Here is an 18,348-nt window from a genome sequence, read left to right as displayed (position 1 = left end):
GTTTTGTTTTAGAAATCATGTTCTTTGTTGCTCGAAGACCTTAGTATGTTCCTCCAGAAATCCAATATTTTCTAATGTAATCTAATGTAAGAAGAATGTGAGCCTTGTTCCTTCTACAATCACCTAGAAGATACAGGTTATATACAATACATATCGAATAGACAGTCAATTGTGTGGTTCTGCCCTAACCCCACAACCAAACAAGGAACAGGAAATGAGGCGGAATCCACACATTCCACTGTTTGTCAGATCTACATTGTATGTAACCCTGGCGTATACACTAGGTAAATACAGAGTTAACGGTGTTGGTCCTTTTGAGTGACATCTATATTGTACTTAGAAAGTAATGTAATATTGTTGTATTTGTATGCAATCTTTTGTGTATGTATGTACTTAGTTAAGCATTCCATCTGAAAAGTATGTTTTTGTACTAGAAAATAGTATGTTGTACTTGTGTTTTATGGCCTGACCCATACCTGTTTCCCCCTATGATTACTTAGTGTATACGGATTATATATATATATATATATATATATATAACCAAGATCGATTAGATAGTAGACTGTGTGAATCTGCTCTACGCCCACAACCAAACAAGGAACAGGAAATGAAGCGGAAAGCACACATTCTAATACCTATCGGATCCTATCCGTATATAACCCTAATGTATAAACCAAGGAATCATAGAGTTAGCATCATAGGCCCCTTCTAAACTGTGTGTTCATGTTAGTAGGAAAGTTGTGTGGTGTAGTTCTATTGTTTAGTAAAACTATTTGAAGTTATGAAAATTCCGTAATCTAAACGCCTTAGTTGATACCGTTGTGAGTTTCATATAGCCATACTTAATTGGACCGGATAAAACACGACGTGATGTAGGCGTCGAAAAAGTTATGACATTTGTCACCCGTAGACATGCCGGTCCCAACTGTAGCTAATAGCCAAAGTGCAGGATTGTCAGTCCCGTATAGATCTATACACAAACTCACGCTCTCCCTCCAGGAGACTCTGGTTATAATATATAAGACTTAGAAACCTGTACCCAGATGGGTACGACCAAGTAGTACCTCACAACTCTGTATAACTAGACACGAAGAGAATATTAATGTTGTTTTGTACTTCAAAATGTATGAATTTCATTGTTCTAGCAGTGTACAATAATTATAATTTAAATAATCATTTTAGTATGATATTCCTGGCTTAGTAAAATAGTATTCGTGTTCCCTAAACTATACCTATTATAGTTTATATGTATGTTCTGTACGCAATGAAAATCTTAGTAACTTAATAGTTTATATAACACTATGAAATAATTTGAGAAAGATACCTATTACTTGACATGTTTACAAAAGGGGTTAAAGCTTTATTTAAATAAGTTTCATGTTCAATATATATATATATATATATATATATATATATATATATATATATATATATATATATATATATATATATATATATAAGGTCTGTTGGATATACATCGGGAAGGTTTCGGAGGGAAAAGTACTCATCGCATGAGTACTAAGATTCTGAGGTCTATGACGGGTCTGTCGTTATGAGTGACGAGGGTTTCATCAGTCGGTCGGTTAAGGCGAGGGGTTTTCGCAGTACATGAACTTGGTATGGTGAGGACCATGCCAATCCGCGTCGAATAACGACGTCGGACTCCTTATAGAAACAAGTGTTAAGTCGATTCGAAAGAAACGTTTGTTATAGCGATAGTGTATTCTGTGTATACTCGATAGTGCTTTCAGGTTTCTCCTAGTTATTACCATTGCAACATATCATACCGCAATAAGTGAGTACTAGCAGTAAAAGTGTTCTGATAATTAGTGATGATACTTCATATTATGATCCTTATCAAGTCCCTCTATGATCGCTTGGTGTATACAAGATATATATAATTAAGATGAATAAGACGGTCGACTGAGTGACTCTGCCCTAAATCCACAACCAAACAAGGAACAGGAAATGGAGCAGAATCACTCACTCTAATCCTGCAAAATCTTAGTAATGCATAACCCTGATGTATACACTATGTCATCATACCTTACCTGTACGAATCCTTAGTTCTTATATGAATGCTGTGATTTGTTCGGACGAGTGAGTAATTTAAATTTTTAATTGGAATACTAAGTCTTAAAATTTTATTATTATTTAGAAAACGTATCGTTGTCCACAGTTGGCTCAGGGACAGTCTCTCCTGCGGTGATCATCAGTATTCGCCCCTCCCCGCCAGAGTTCTTCGTTATTGGGCAGTCCCTCTTGTAGTGCCCCGTCTCACCACACCCATAACAGGCCTGGTTTACTTCAACTCCGGGGACCTGGGAGATTGGTTGTGTCGGCGCCCTGCAGAAACGGGTAGTGTGTCCCTTCCTGCGGCAATTCTTGAACTGCATCTCCCAGCAAGTTCCGGTGTGGTGGTAGTTACAATTACTACACTTCGGGAGAGTTCTAGCATATCGACTAACAAGCGCTGGAGTAGCAGGTGTTGTGGCAGCTTGTACAGTAACTGTCTGTTTCCCCTGTGGGGATTCCTGTGTTGTTTGTCCCTTCCTCTTGTTCCCCGACTTTCGTTTATAGTCTCTTCCCTTTGTTGGCTCAGGAACGGGGGCCACCACGCCATGGCGGACTCCATGTTCAATGATTCACTGGGCCAAGCGTTTGGCACTATCGAAGGTAGTTGGGTTGGAAGCCATTACATTCCATTGAATCTGGGGAGATAAACCCCAGATGTACTTTTCTATCTTTTTACTCTTCGGGGTAACCATCTCGGGGCACAGTTCATGCTCCAATATATATATATATATATATATATATATATATATATATATATATATATATATATATATATATATATATATATATATATACATATATATATATATATATATATATATATATATATATATATATATAACATGTATTTTGGAAAATAAAGTTATAAAACAAATTAAGTAGTTTGAAAACACTTTTTAAAATAGTTTAAATCAGTTGAAATAACTTGAACTGTTTAACACAAGACTTCCTTGTGTTTTTACTTGTATTCCACCCCTTTAAAACTTTGAAAAATAGTAAAAACATAGGGGTATGAACTCACCTTATGTTCGTGATTCGATAGAAGGTTCGATATAGGATGTTATTTCCACAAGTTAAGTCCCGCAACAAAACCGAGTCCTAAAAGCATTTCACGTAATATATAGGTATACAATTAGTGAATATAATCACAAGTATGATAAGGAAATGGACCAATTTGTAAGTTTCACTCACAAATAAGGGTGTTAGAAGCGATTTTGGGAGGCTGCAGTGAGTTTTCGGCCAGCCCTTGGGTTTTCGGCCCAATGAAGATCTTGGTGTTCTTGGTGAAACCACAGAGATTAAAGGGTTTTCGGTTGAAGATCACCAACGAGAATGGTGATTGCTTGAACAAATGAAGAACAGTTGGTGTTCTAAGCAAGATACGAAGGAGATACAAGTCGAATTCGGATGATAGTTGAGAGAGAAATAGGGGTTTTCAGTTGGTGTTCTTGAGAGAGAAAGGGGTGTTTTCGGTTGGAAGTGTAGAAGTGAGGATATGTTTTTGGTCCATGTTATTTATACCAAGAAACTGACGAGAAGTGACACATGTCATGGAGATGTGAACCGAGGGTACATGGCTGCGAACCGTTTGTGGTCCAAAGGAATTGGTCAGATGCAAGGGTTTGCACTTTGTAGCCCTGACCGAAAACTCATTTTTGGTCCGAGGAAAGTGATTGCGAGACTTCTCAAAATTCATAGGAAAGGCATATTTTGATTTCAATAACACTTTTACACTATCACCTAATTATAATAATGGTTTAATCAAATGGTTTCTAGTATCTTGGCTGCTATTGACTTTTTGTTGACCTGAAATAACGGGTTGTCACAGTAGATTGGTTAGGTCATAAATTGTGGTTTATACTTTTCTTTTCATAAGCTATTAGAGTTCTCGGCCTAAGATCGAAAACACCATGTTTTGGTGTTGTTTGGACCAAAATCACATGTGATTTCGGATAGTGTCTATATTATTTTGTTTGGATTTTGGGCTTGGCCTTGGTTATTAGGTCTAGGTATAAATAGTGTCATTTGAGCCTTGTAAAAGGTATGGGACGTTCTTGGGGGCTGCCAAAAGCTAAGGACATGATCTAGAGAGAAACAGTGTGTAATCGGAATCTTGTGTACCGGACGATTAATCAATATATCGTGTGCATTGAAGATTAATTATCGTGTTCTTATTCATCTTATATCTTGAATTATAAACTTTGATTGGGATTCTGCACCATCAAAGTGAATTCGATTGATACATAGGAGAATTAGGGACTTACAAGTGGTATCAGAGCAACGATCGGTAACAATCGGGTTATTGCAAAATATTTTTAAGAGTTTTTCTAGGAGTTTCTTGGTGTTTTTGATTTATATTTTATGAATTTTTGGCCATTGTTCTTCGTGTTCCTCATATTTTTGGAGTTTTGATCGAGTTTGGCATTAAAGATTTGAAAATCCCGTGTTTTTGGCAAGTTTTGGGTGTTTTTGGTCAAGCCCTAGAACTTCTCGGAGGTCAAACCCTAGAACTTCTCGGAGGTCAGCAGCCTTCTCGGACAACAGCGTTCTCGGACAGCATCGTTTTAGGTCAGCAATTTCGGTTCTCAGTTGCGAAGTCCTCGGCCTCGTTCTCGGTCCGAAGCTCGGAGTTCTCGGTTCGGTTCGCCTCCACGTTTTCGGTATCGCGATTTCGGTCTTTAGCAGGGTTCTCGGTGCGAGTCTTCTCGGCCAACATTAGAAGCCTTGCAAATTTCGGCTACAATTTCAGATTTTCAAGATTTTGGCTATTTTGACTTTGAAATTTGATTTTTGATTTTCTAATTTGTCTTTTGACTTTCAAATTTGACTTTTAACTCTCAAATTTGACTTTTGACTTTCAGTTTTGACTTTCAAGTTTGACATTTTAAGTTTGACTTTTCAAATTTGACTTTCAAGTTTGACTTTCGAGGTTTCAAGTCAAAGGGTATTTTTCTTGGCTTCACAATCAGTTCTATTTTCAGTAAATTATCCTTTTCTTGGCTTCACAATCAGTTCTATTTTCAGTAAATTATCCTTTTTCGTGATCAACATGAATTATTAATTAGGGAAATTGAGGACCTTAAATATGAACGATATACTATCAAGAAGGATCAAAAACCCTTAAAAAATCAATTAGAGACCAAAATCAAGGACTTTAGAAAACTTCAAGAAGAATACAACACTAAATGTACACATTATGATTATGCTCAACAAAAGATTGTCAGTCTAACTGCCAAGCTTAACACGTTAAAAAATATGTTTGAAAATGCAGACTTTAATTTTAAAAAGTTTGATGTGTCAAGTAAGAAAGTTGAGTCGATGATTGAAAAACAATTGAAATTTAAAGATAATCAGAATAAGGGTCTAGGGTATCACAGTGTTCCACCTCCCTTCAATGACAACTATACCCCGCCCCTTGAAACCAATGAGGTAGAGACACCTGCTCAGTTTGGCCCGCCCCCTGTACCAGCTTCATTTAAGACCGAACAATCTAGCCCAACTGAGAATATTGAGGTGAATGATACTGATATTTCTACCTCAAGTGCAGGGCAGATCAAAGTGCATGATGGGCATGAGCAGAACACAAACAATTCATGTTCTGCAGATATTGATTTAAAATCTCGTGTTGAGGTGAATGATTCTACTGCTTTTACTTCATGTGCAGATAAAGAAGCAGTGCAAGATGGGAGCACTACTAGAAAAATAGCCTTTTGCGACGCGCAATGTGTGTCGTAAAACGCTCACACGACGCACAAATGCGTCTCAAGGAAAGCACTGTCATAACGAGAGACGACACATTTTTGCGCGTCATCTATAGACGACGCGCATTTATGACACGCAATGCGTATCATTAAAGATGCTGTCAAGAAAGGCCATGTCATAAATGAAGATGACACATATTTTGGTGTATCGTAAATTTAAATTTAAAAAAAAATCATTTATAGATTTACTAATTTTCAAATTAAATTTGCATTTCATGTCTCATAATAGAAAATAAAATACCATATACAAAAAATACAATCCATTGCACAAAAGTTAATGTCATACAAATAATCATTCCAATAGCAGACAAATGTAATACATCAAATGTGAAAGAGATGAAAATTATCAACAAATAATAGTTGAACTACAAGAACTTGTTGCCCACCTTCACAACATCCGAGATACTTTGCTTGACACTATGCACATCAACAAGAGCTACAAAGTTGAATAATGCAACCTTTAGATTCACATAAACCAACAACCTTTGCTTGACACTATACAAATTTGAATAATGCAACCTTTAGATTCACATAAACCAACAAATCCCAATATGTAAAAATAAGCCAAAAAAAACAAAAATAACTTTAAGAATGGGGTAATGAGGTAAAAGATGAGGTTGAAAGTACCTGACAACCAAATTTTAACATACTAGTTCGTGTACAATCACCCTTCAAAGAACCAAAAAAATATGAGATAATTATGATAAGTATCATTTTAAATAAAAAAAAATTACAAACTGATATCTGTATGTGCAACAATCATCTCTTTGAAACCATTTAATATGTTAGTCGAAGTTATAAAGAAAAGGGTAATTACGTAAATAGTTATAAAAGAGAGAGATCAATGGTCATGGAAATTATCTGAGTGGAATTTTGAGAGATTTATTGTGCAGCTCACGGATATTACATGCAAGATCAATCATTTTCATCATTCTTTCAACACTTTGTTCAATACGACTTCCTACCTGAAACAATATTATTAATCATTAAAATGTAAGAATTAGCAACATGAAGAATGTTTTAATAAGAACAAAAAATGAATAAGGAGAAAAGATTTGTATATACCTTTCTTTCCACTTGAGGGAAACTACAAAAGTGAATGCTTTCCTGTGATCCATTAACCACTTTTCGCATGTTTTGATAAAGAACCTCAGTGAAGAAGGGTGTGAAAGGAGCCATTACTTTACAACAAGTTAAAAATACCTATTGTAATACAATATAAAACTAATTAAGTAATATTAGATTACGTGTGATGATCTAAATATCAGTTATAGTTGTTGGATAAATCCATCTGACTTGTCGAGTTTCTAATATACAATTGAAATTTAAAGTCAAACACAAAAGAAATAAAGTCAAATTGCAATGAGGAATACAAAATATACTAAAAAGATGACTAAATTGGTCATTGTGGCAAGGAAAAATATGACCGAATTGATCACTGTGGCAGAGAAACATTACATAAGTGGTCCATGTGGTAAAAATTGATTACAGAATTAGTCCATGTGAAAGAAAAATTAGAGAAAAGGTCACTATGTAGAAATATATTATAAATTTGGTCCATGATAGAATTGGTCCATGTGGCAGAAAAAACATGAAAAAAATTGGGCATTGTGAGAGAAATTGATTACATAATTGCTTCTTGTGGCAGATTGTTTGGCATGCTTTCCTCTCCGGCCATCTCTGGATGTAATACTGTGTTTTCAGTATTTGACTCTTTGACCTGCAACTCCCCTTCCTTCTGGTCCAACACAAAGCCACTACACTCTCATAATACTTCTCCTTGTCGTTGTTCTGTATTCTCTCCTTTTCACACGTATCTCTGTCTCACATATCACATATCATTTTAGATGTTTATGCATAATCGACTAATAATAACACTTTACTTACATGTCAAACAGATCTAGCAAAGGTATGTTTCCTTCTGCAGTAGCACCACTTCAATTTAGCAACATGTATGTCGCTTGTTTATCCTCCTTCTTGAACTTGGAAATAACATAAGTCCCATCAGGAGTGCTCCGCAACATGGATCAGAGTACACATCTTCAGATGATCTATCAAAAAACAGATGTGGAGCTGGAGGATTCTCATTGGATGATTTTTCAAGGGAGACTAACCAGGTTCTTGCACATCGTGTTTTGTACCAAGATTCATATATCAATGCAAGTGAATCATCACACCAGCTTATTCCACTGCTGATATTGAAAAAAAAATATGACTTTATGTCGAGGGAAAATAAAAAAGAAAAAATTACCCATAGCGAAGATCAAGCATGTGAAAGATGTTTGGGTTTTCTTCACCTTTAGCAGCCTGTGTGTAAACTATGTCACGAGGAGAAACTTCTCCTTTGGCATCACCTCCATCTTGTGTCTCCATCAGCAGCGTACCACAAATCAATCTTTTTGGTAAATCTTCCACATGGGACAGTAAAAGAGAAGGGTCTATGAAGAGAAGTAAGCAAAACATATTTCTGATCAAGGGAGGGATCAAGTGATGTGTACAGAGTTGGCTCCCCAAAAATTTCACACTCCCGTCTAAAGAAACCAAAAGAAGTTGTGAGGTGGCATAATACTCAAACAGATCTTCATCGTATTCATCTTTAAGAAGATATTGGAAGGTTCGAACTTGAACAACAGTTTTCTGCTCATTGGATTGGATTTTAGGACCAGAGGGGACTAACAGTTTCTTTGGAGGCTTTACTCTGTATGTTGGGATCGTACAAACCAACAGAGTTGAAACACCAGATGTATGTTGGCCATTACCTGATCTTGCGGAATGCTAAAGACTAAATGCCGACCATCAGTTGACCTAACATTAACAAACAAAGTCGTTCAACAAATTGTTTCTTGATAAGATTTGGAATACTTCTAGTGAAGAGAACTTACAACAAGTGAATTAGGGTTTCTCAGAGGCGCTGCAAAAATGAAGTTGATGATGAGGGAAACTTTTGTGACGACCGCTTGTCAAAATGGGGTAAATATTGGCACTGAAAGTATTGATGGCACTTTGCTCCCTAAAGTTTATAATCGTTTCCAATAGAAACTTACTGCACCACCAAAAGAAATGAAATTACAATCCATGGCGGCCATCGAGGGGGAGGGGGACTAAAAGAGGCGGTGACGGTTGGAGGGGATGGAGGTGGATGAGGGGTGGATACCCCTTGTCGATTTTGTGAAGATCGGTGAAAGATGGAAAGCAAGTTTAGGGTAGAGAAGAACATAAGGCGGGTTTTTTAAGTTTTTGGGATTTTTTTCCCGCTGCTGGCTATTAACAAAAAAAAGACGCGCCTTACCTAAAAAATTATAAAACGAAATTTAATTTTAGGGCACGCAAAAATACATGTCCTGTATCCTTCAAATTTTATAATAGATGACATTTTTTAAACGACACCCACATTTGTGTTTCCTATATTAGTGTGTGTCGTAATTTTCATGTCATTAAAGGTCTGTTTTCTAGTAGTGGAGAGAGCATATCAAAATCAATTATGAGTCTGCTTGTGCTTGTGGAAGTTCTTCGAAACGAACTTCTGTTGGACAAGGACCAAGTCACAATTTGATTTATATGAAAAGACAGACTTGCTTTAACTGTGGAATTCCCGGTCAAATTGCCAGAAATTGCACATATCGTGTATATGTTCCTTACTACCAACATGGTTGGCAGAACGTGCCTAGAGGGAGATTCTCCAAAAGAAATCCTTCAAGGTCACGTTCAAACAATGGTGACTGGAATGCTAAAAAGGCCAAAAATCAAATTCCCTAGGACAAGAAGGGAATGTATGACAAGAAGCCAAATTCAAGAGATGGTTTAGTTAAACAAAGATCAGTTAGTTCGAAGTCATCTCGACGATCGGTATCAAGTTCTAAAGCAAGTGCTGAGGCATCCATCCGATCAAACAAGAAATGGGTTAAACCCGACTACAGATGGGTACCAAAGGTTCATACTCCCAAATCATCTAATGATTCTAACATTTCTTCATCTTCTGTGTCTGATAAACAGGATATGTCATGGGAGAAAGTACCTTGTGTAGATGATAATGGTCAACCCAGTTTTAAAATGGACTAGGTTCCAAAGACCAACTAATCCCGCACTTTGTGCTGGAGCAGCTATGGAGGAATATCATCAGACTTCGGTTTGTTGATAGTGGCTTTTCTAGGCACATGATAGGAGACATCTCTCATCTGTACGACATTCAGAATCTTCATTGAGAGTATGTGTCCTTTGCGGGAAAGGAAGAAAGAAGAGGATCACAAATGGGGATTGTACTTAACGATGTGAAGAATTTTTGAATCTGTTCCAGAGTTGAAACACAGCTGAGGCTGAACATGTTGTTGCATCTGCGTGCTGTTCTCAGATCATCTGGATGCAACTTCAATTGTTGAATTATGGTTTGAGTTCTCTTCTTTATACTTCTAAGTTTTTCTTAAAATGATTCGTTTTGAAGACAATTTTTTTCAAAGTTACGCATTTATTTTATTTTCTTTCTTCCCCATGCACAAATTAAGGGGGGGGGGGGGGAAATCAAAATACAAAAAAATTATAAAAATCAAAAATCCAAAAATATGTTTTCTTTCATAAGTATTTTTGGGAAGTGATATGAAGTCTAGTGTTAAAGGGAAATCTGAAATTCGTGTAATGCACTAAAACTAAATTGTTTAGACTCTTTGTTCAATGTCCTGGTAGGCACATAGGATTCAAATGAAAGGACTAGACACGGTTGACAATGAAAGGACTTGACAGTGTTAACTTATCTGGACTTAGATAGTTTCATTTGGACTGACCATACGACGCTTGGATAGATTGAGCAGTGAGATAAATAAGGGAACCTACAAGATACATTAAAGTTACTTATTTTTTAGAACTGTGGCTCAACATTTCTTCGGCGTACGGACAAATGTTCTTAATTCTGGTACTGATAGGGTGACTGGGGGGTTCTGATAAAGTAGGTCGGTGTGAAATTGTTTTTCTTTCTTATCCTCTCTGTCAGTCATATGTTGTCCCCTTTGTATGATCGGAAGATCCGACCTGGGACGCAACATATGTACTCTATTTTTATGCATTTCTATCTATTCTTCTCTCTATCTATCTATGTCAGTCATATGTTGTCCCCTTTGCGTGATCAGAAGATCCGACCTGGGACACAACATGTGCACCTTTCTATCTCTCTAACCCTTTATCTGTGTTAGTCATATGGTGTCCCCTCTGTGTGATTGGAAGAGATCCGATCTGGGGCACAACATATGCATCTCTATATCTATTTTGTCTCAATTAATTGAGCACTCACCTAAAGTAATGGCTCTTTGGAATTACTTTATTGCTAGGGTATGTCGTGAATTGGGTAACACATTCTAGTGAGCTTAAAATTGAATTGGTTCATGATTAAAGGTTTTCTGTAGATCTCGCTGCTGAATTTAAGTAGACGACAATATCCTTGGTCGTCGTGAGCTAAATGGTCTATTTAGGAATATAGGGCAATGTCTTGTCACTTATAATCTGTCCAACTTGTCACTATCCTTTGTGTTTAAGTGGACCACAATATTGGTGATTGACCAGAGCTAAACATGCAAGTATGTGCTGATAAACGATATTGAATTGCTTGACAACTTTGATCCCAAAAGTTTTAAATTTAGTTATTATTTTTGCTTTTGTTAAATTTGTTCATATTTTTTCCTATGCACAAATTTAGGGGGGAGAATTAAAAAAAATCAAACAAAAATCATAAAATTTAAAAATTTAAAAATACAAAAATATGTTTATTTATGTTTTATTTCCTTTTTAGAAAAATCAAAAATCCATAAATATTTTATTTTTATTTTGAGTGTATATTTAATTTTATTTTTATTTCTTAGTTATTTCTATTGTGTGCTAAGTTTATTTTACTTTTATTTTTTATCTCAAAGTTTCGTTTGTCTTAAAAAACGAATTCAAAAAGAAGAGACTCAAGGAGACTTCATCGGAATTTTCTGAGCAAGGAGAAGAAACTTGGAAAGGCGTTGATGGTTATTATACTTCACTCTATTTTCACAAGGAATTGAAGGATTGAAAATGTACAGATTGTCAGTTAGGCAGTATCTTTTAAAGAACTGTCGTATTTAAGGAATTAAAAGTCTGAAACTGTACAGATGTCATGGCACCAGGGCGATGCACCTCGCAAGGCACGATTATCGCTGAATGTCTCGCCAAGGGCCAAGTTAACTTGTTAACTTGGAAAACTGTATTGAGATCTTTGATCTAGGATATACAGGGGATGACATCAAAAAGGCCATGAGTAGTTCTCCGATACTCAGCAAATCGCAGTGCGTTCATCATTGTTCACACGGATACCGCGAGTAGTCTCCTTCTGATCCAAGGCTGGGTCCTTGAAGAACTGTGGTGAGAAGGGTCTTTATGATTCTGTGATCCATAGGGACTTTTTAGTCATGATTACTTTTCAAGGCGCAGCGGTGATCGTTAAAGAACATTCATTCGAAGGAATAAGAAGTGAAGATTATTTTTCAACATTCAAATTTTCAACCCCAGAAGCAAGGTGAAGTTGTACTTGAAGTTATGTGACAGATTGCATTGAATACTCCTCAATCAATTTTCTGCTATCTATGAACCTGCTGAAGTGATCCAGAAGAATCGGTCTCTCTATTATTTTCTCTGAAGCATTTAAAAGCTGCAAGTGCTGATTTTCAAGAACTTTTACAAGAAGCCTTACACCCACTGTGTGTTCAAAGTCAAAATCTTTGAAGGAAGTCCAATTGTTCAAGATAAAGTCATTCATGCAGACATTCATATGTTCATCTTGAAGTTGTGAAGAAATCGAAGATTAGAGCTGAAAGCCAAAGATCAAGGAAGACTGAAAAAAAAAGCAATAAACCAAGGGGGAGATTGTTAGATCTAAATTATGGTTTATTCCAAGTGAAAAGAAAGCTATAAACCAAGGGGGAGATTGTTAGGTCATAAATTGTGGTTTATACTTTGCTTTTCATAAGCTATTAGAGTTCTCGGTCTAGGATCGATGGTTGAGGATGACACTAATAGACCATCTACTTCGAATGTTTGTGACCTTGATCATGTGAGTGTAAGAGACAGTCAAACAGATAGTAGTGATGATGAGAATGAAGAAGAAATGTCGACCAATTCTGAAACAAAAAAGAATGTTTCGAATGAAACATCCATTCCACGAGTTGTTGTTGATCAAGTGTTTGGAGACACTGAAAATTTCGACAAAGTCTTATTTGAAAAAGGTGCTCATTATTTGGAAACCAATACTGTTGTGTATCCAAATTTTAAGTGTTCAGATGATGTTGTATTTCCGAATCAAGTGTTTTTCACTACTGGAAATGTTGAAAACATCAAACCAGAGTTCAACAAAATGATCGAAGAAGATACAAGAAACCATCAGACGAAGGATTCTTTTCAAACCAAAGCACTGTCGAAAATAATCTAACAAAAAATCCGAGTGTTTTTTAAAGACAAAAACCACAACGAAAATGGGATGAAAAACAAGAAAATACAACAGAGATTTTGAAACAAGAATCTAATGAAACAAATGAGAATGTGAAACTTAATTCACAAGAATTTAAAGATCTTGTTGAAAAATTTTCGAATGAAAAATGAATTTCGAAAAGACAGGCACGAAATAATTTTTTTTGGCAAATAGTGTCAAATGAAAAGCAATCAAAAATACCAACCAACAAAATGTCTGAAAATGGGGAGTCTAAATCAGTACAAACAAAATTTTCAACTCGTTCGAATAAAAAGGAAAATCCCGCTCAATCAACTTCGTCTGATTATCAAAATAATTCAACGAAGTTTTCAAAATCAACATCTTCAAAGACTTTTCAAACAAATGTGCCACAAACGAATTTTCATTCAAAAAGCCAACAAAAGTTTTCAACTTCAAATTCATCTTTTCCAAGATCAACAAACGATCAACACAGATTTTCTTCAAATAGAACAAATCGAAATTTTGCTAATGTTCGTCAATTTGAAAATGTTCAAAAATTGGAGAATATTCGAAAATTTGACTATGTTCGAAAATTTGACAATGTTCGAAAATTTGACAATGTTCGAAAATTTGAGAATATTCGAAAATTTGACAATGTTCGAAAATTTGAGAATGTTTGAAAATTTAAAAACGTTAGAAAGTTTGCAGACAATCAAACATTTGTGAATGATAAATCCAAAACCTCTGCAAAGTTTATTCCACAAAAACCAAATTTTCCGAATCCATCGGCACACAAAGCCACTAAAGTTTCGTACACAAAAGGTTCATCTGGTGTGGAAACAATCAATCATTGGCTTGAAGAAAAAGGGAAAAAGTATCAATCGGGAAAGTTTTCTCAACATCAAATCAAGAAGGCCTATGAACAGTATTTGAATGATACTTCATCTGGAAGTTCATCTTCGAAAGAATCAAATACTCCAGTTCAAAAATGGCAACGAAGCTCAAAGGACAAACACACCGAGAAGCACGAGAAGAAAGTCGGTGAAAGTCCAAAACTATCGAAAAATTATGTTTCGATATCTTTAACTAATGATGTCGACTTAATTGATACTTTCAAAACCAAAGTTAGAAATTGGGCTTTAGGTTCTAAATTTCATTCGCTTTGTCAAACTAATGACCAAGGACCCAAACAGCCTTGGGTACCTAAATTCTTTTAATGATTGCAGGTACTGTGTGACGAGCACTATGATGAGAAATGGTACATTGATAGTGGTTTCTCACGTCACATGACTAGAAGGAAGGAGAATTTGCGTGATTTTAGAAGTTTGGAAAATACAGGAGTAGTGAAGTTTGGAAATAATCACAAGTGTCAAGTTAAAGGTTATGACAAAGTAACAAATGGACAATTTACAGTGAATCATGTTGCTTATGTTGAAGGTCTTCAACATAATTTGATAAGTGTTTCACAGCTTGTTGTGGGCACTGGAAATCTAGTTGTGTTTAACGAAGAAGGAAGTATCATTTCTAAAGTTGAGACAAATGAAGTTTTTCTGAAATCAAAAAGATTTGGCGATATGTTCACTCTTGACATCAAACCTATTGTTGGGAAACCCTCAGTTTGTTTACTTTCGAAAGCTTCATCTGATGTTAGCTGGTTGTGGCATCGACGTTTATCTCATTTAAACTTTCGAAATCTGAATAAGTTGGTAGTAGAAGATCTTGTTCGAGGTTTACCTGTTCTAAAGTTTGACAATGATACTTTATGTGCAGCTTGCGAACAAGGAAAACAACATCGTAAAGGACATCCAATTGTCATAGATTTGAAAACTATTGAACCGCGGGAACTTCTTCATATTTATCTTTGTGGACCATCAACTGTTCAAACTATCAACAAGAAACGGTACATTTTGGTTATTGTTGATGATTTTTCATGATTTACTTGGGTGTATTTTCTCAGGTTAAAATCTGAAGTCGCTCAAACAATGATTGAATTTATCAAGAAAATTGAGACAAGTCTGAAAAAGAATGTTCGTAAAATCAAAAGTGATAATGGTTCCGAGTTTAAAAACAATGTGCTTGATTCGTTCTTAACTGAGAAAGGAATTTCGCATAATTTCTCATCCCCATATACACCACAACAAAATGGTGTGGTTGAAAGGAGGAATAGGTCTCTTTGCGAAGCAGCAAGAACAATGTTGACATATGTGAATCTTCATCAATATCTATGGGCAGAAGCAGTTTCAACAACATGTTTTACTCAGAATCGATCCTTTATTCATTGTCGTTTCAATATAACTCCGTATGAAATCATAAATAACCAAAAACCAAATGTTAAATTCTTTAATGTGTTTGGTTGCAGGTGTTTTATCATGAATCTCAAAGATAATCTTTCGAAATTTCAAGCTAAGGCTGATGAAGGAATATTTTTGGGATATTCAAATAATTCGGTTGCATACAGAGTGTTGAATAAGCGAACAAGAAAAATTGAAGAAACGTTTAACCTCACTTTTGATGATTATTATGTGAAACAAGTTGAACAACATTTCGAACAAAAACCAATTCTTAATGAATCAAATGATGAGTCTGAAAGTTATAATTCATCTGATTTTGATTGTGATTTAATTTTTGGTGTTCCAGATAGGGCAGCAGATGCTGAAGTCCATGCTGCAGATAAACAAACACCTGAATCTTCGAAACATACTGATGATTCGACAATCACATCAGATACAACTGCTAATGGCGAAAGTATGCTAGATGCTCAAGTGGAGGGGGAGTACTTTACTATACCTTCAACTGTTGAGGGGAAGCATCCTTTCGAGGTGGAGAAGAGCAGTATGAATAATGTTTTTGAGGGGGAGCATCAAAATAACAATTATGTTGTGGGGGAGCATAATGATACTGAAACCATAAATCTTGATGAAAACGATGAATTTCATATAATAAATGATAATAATTCTGTTGCAGGATCCGAAAATGAAGAAATGTACGAAGATGCACCTTTGGACTTTGATCCAGCATATCCACCATTGGAAAAATGGACAAGAAATCATCGAAAAGAACAAGTCATTGGGAATCCACAAGATGGTGTTTTGACTAGAATTCAAATTCGTGCAAAGAATGAGGTACAGAATGCTCGTCAAGAATTTTGCATGTTTAATGTTTTCATTTCGAAAATAGAACCAAAGACAGTTAATGTTGCAATGGAACACTCAGATTGGGTTGTAGCAATGCAATCTGAACTTGCTGAGTTCGATAGAAATAAGGTTTAGAGGTTAGTTCCTAAACCTGAAAATGTTTCAATTGTCGGATTAAAATGGATTTTCAAAAACAAAACCGACAATGATGGAAATATTGTTCCAAATAAAGCACGATTAGTTGTTAAAGGATATTCACAACAAGAAGGTATCGATTATGAAGAATACTTTGCCCCTGTCGCAATACTCGAGGCTGTTTGAATATTTTGGCTTATACAGTTCACAAAGATTTTGATGTTTATCAAATGGATGTGAAGTGTGCTTTTCTCAATGGTGAACTCGAAGAAACAGTTTATGTTGAACAACCTCCAGGTTTCATAAATAAAGAATATCTTGATCATGTTTATATTTTAGATAAAACAGTATATGGGTTAAAACAAGCACCAAGAGCCTGGTATGGAACTCTTACCAATTTCTTAAAACAATCGAAATTTTAACAAGGATCAGTTGACCCCACATTATTTCGAAAGAAAGTTGGGAATCATCTAATGCTTGTTCAAATTTATGCCAATGATATTATTTTTGGCTTTACTGACCCTGCTTTGTCTAGTGAATTCGAATTTTTGATGAAAAGTCAATTTGAAATGAGCATGATGGGTAAAATCAATAATTTTCTTGGTTTAAACATTCATCAAAGCAGAGAAGGAATTTTCATCAATCAAGAAAAATATACCAGGAATTTGCTCGAAAAATTTGGAATGTCAAATAGCACGAGGTTAAGATACGAATGGCAGTTGGAACAAGGCTAACACCTTCTTTAGACACACCTACTGTTGATCTTACTTTATAAAGGAGTATGATAGGTTCATTGCTTTATCTTATAGCAAGTAGACCTGATATCATGTTTTCTGTATGTAATTGTGCTAGGTATCAAGCAAATCCAAGAGAACCACACTTGACTGCAGTGAAAAATATTTTTCGTTATCTCAAGGGAACAATTTCGTTAGGATTGTGGTATCCTTCAAAATCAGGATTTTTCATTCAAGCGTTTTCGGATTCAGATCTGGGAGGATGTACACTTGATCGAAAAAGTACAAGTGGAGGATGTCAATTGTTAGATGGGAATCTTGTAAGTTGGCAATCGAAAAAGAAAACTTGTGTTGCAATTTCTACTGCTGAAGATGAGTATGTTGCAGCTGCTGCTTGTACTTCGCAAATCATATGGATCCAGAGTCAATTGCATGACTATGCAATTAATATGAAAAAGATTCCATTGTATTGTGATTCACAAAGTGCTATACGCATTTGTCATAATCCTAGTACAACATTCGTAAACCAAACATATTGCACTTCGTTATCATTTCTTTAAAGATCATGTGGAAGATGGCAATATTGAAGTTCATTTTGTAAAAACAACTGATCAGCTTGCTGATATTTTTACAAAAGCATTGGACGAAAAATCATTTGTTAGAATTTTGACAGGATTGGGAATGATTGAAGCAAGTTCAGTTCCAGGACTACTTTCGAAAGAATAACAAAGAAAGAAGATGAAAAAGTGTCGATTCAGAGGCATTATTGAATGGTTCAGAGGCGTATAGTATTAACCATTATGAGGTTACTGTTCATATTCAGCGCTTCGATACGCTTCGTTTTCGACATTTGGGAAAGAAAAGTTTCGTTAGTTTAGTACATTCTTAAGTTTTCGTTTATTTTTTAATTTCGAAAAATTGTAAAAACCAAAAATATTTTCGTTAATTTGTATTCTTTTCGAAAAATCAAAAATACCAAAGAGATTTTCTTTTGCTATCTGTTTTAATTTTCGAAAAACTTAAAAACACAAAAATATTTTCTTTCTTTTCAAAAACATAAAAGACCAAAAAGATTTTTG

This window comes from Lactuca virosa, chromosome 4 (assembly GCF_052849685.1).
Source record: "Lactuca virosa cultivar CGN04683 chromosome 4, Lactuca_virosa_CGN04683_v6, whole genome shotgun sequence".
Classification (NCBI taxonomy): domain Eukaryota; kingdom Viridiplantae; phylum Streptophyta; class Magnoliopsida; order Asterales; family Asteraceae; genus Lactuca; species Lactuca virosa.
Note: the sequence above shows the minus strand (reverse complement) of the source record.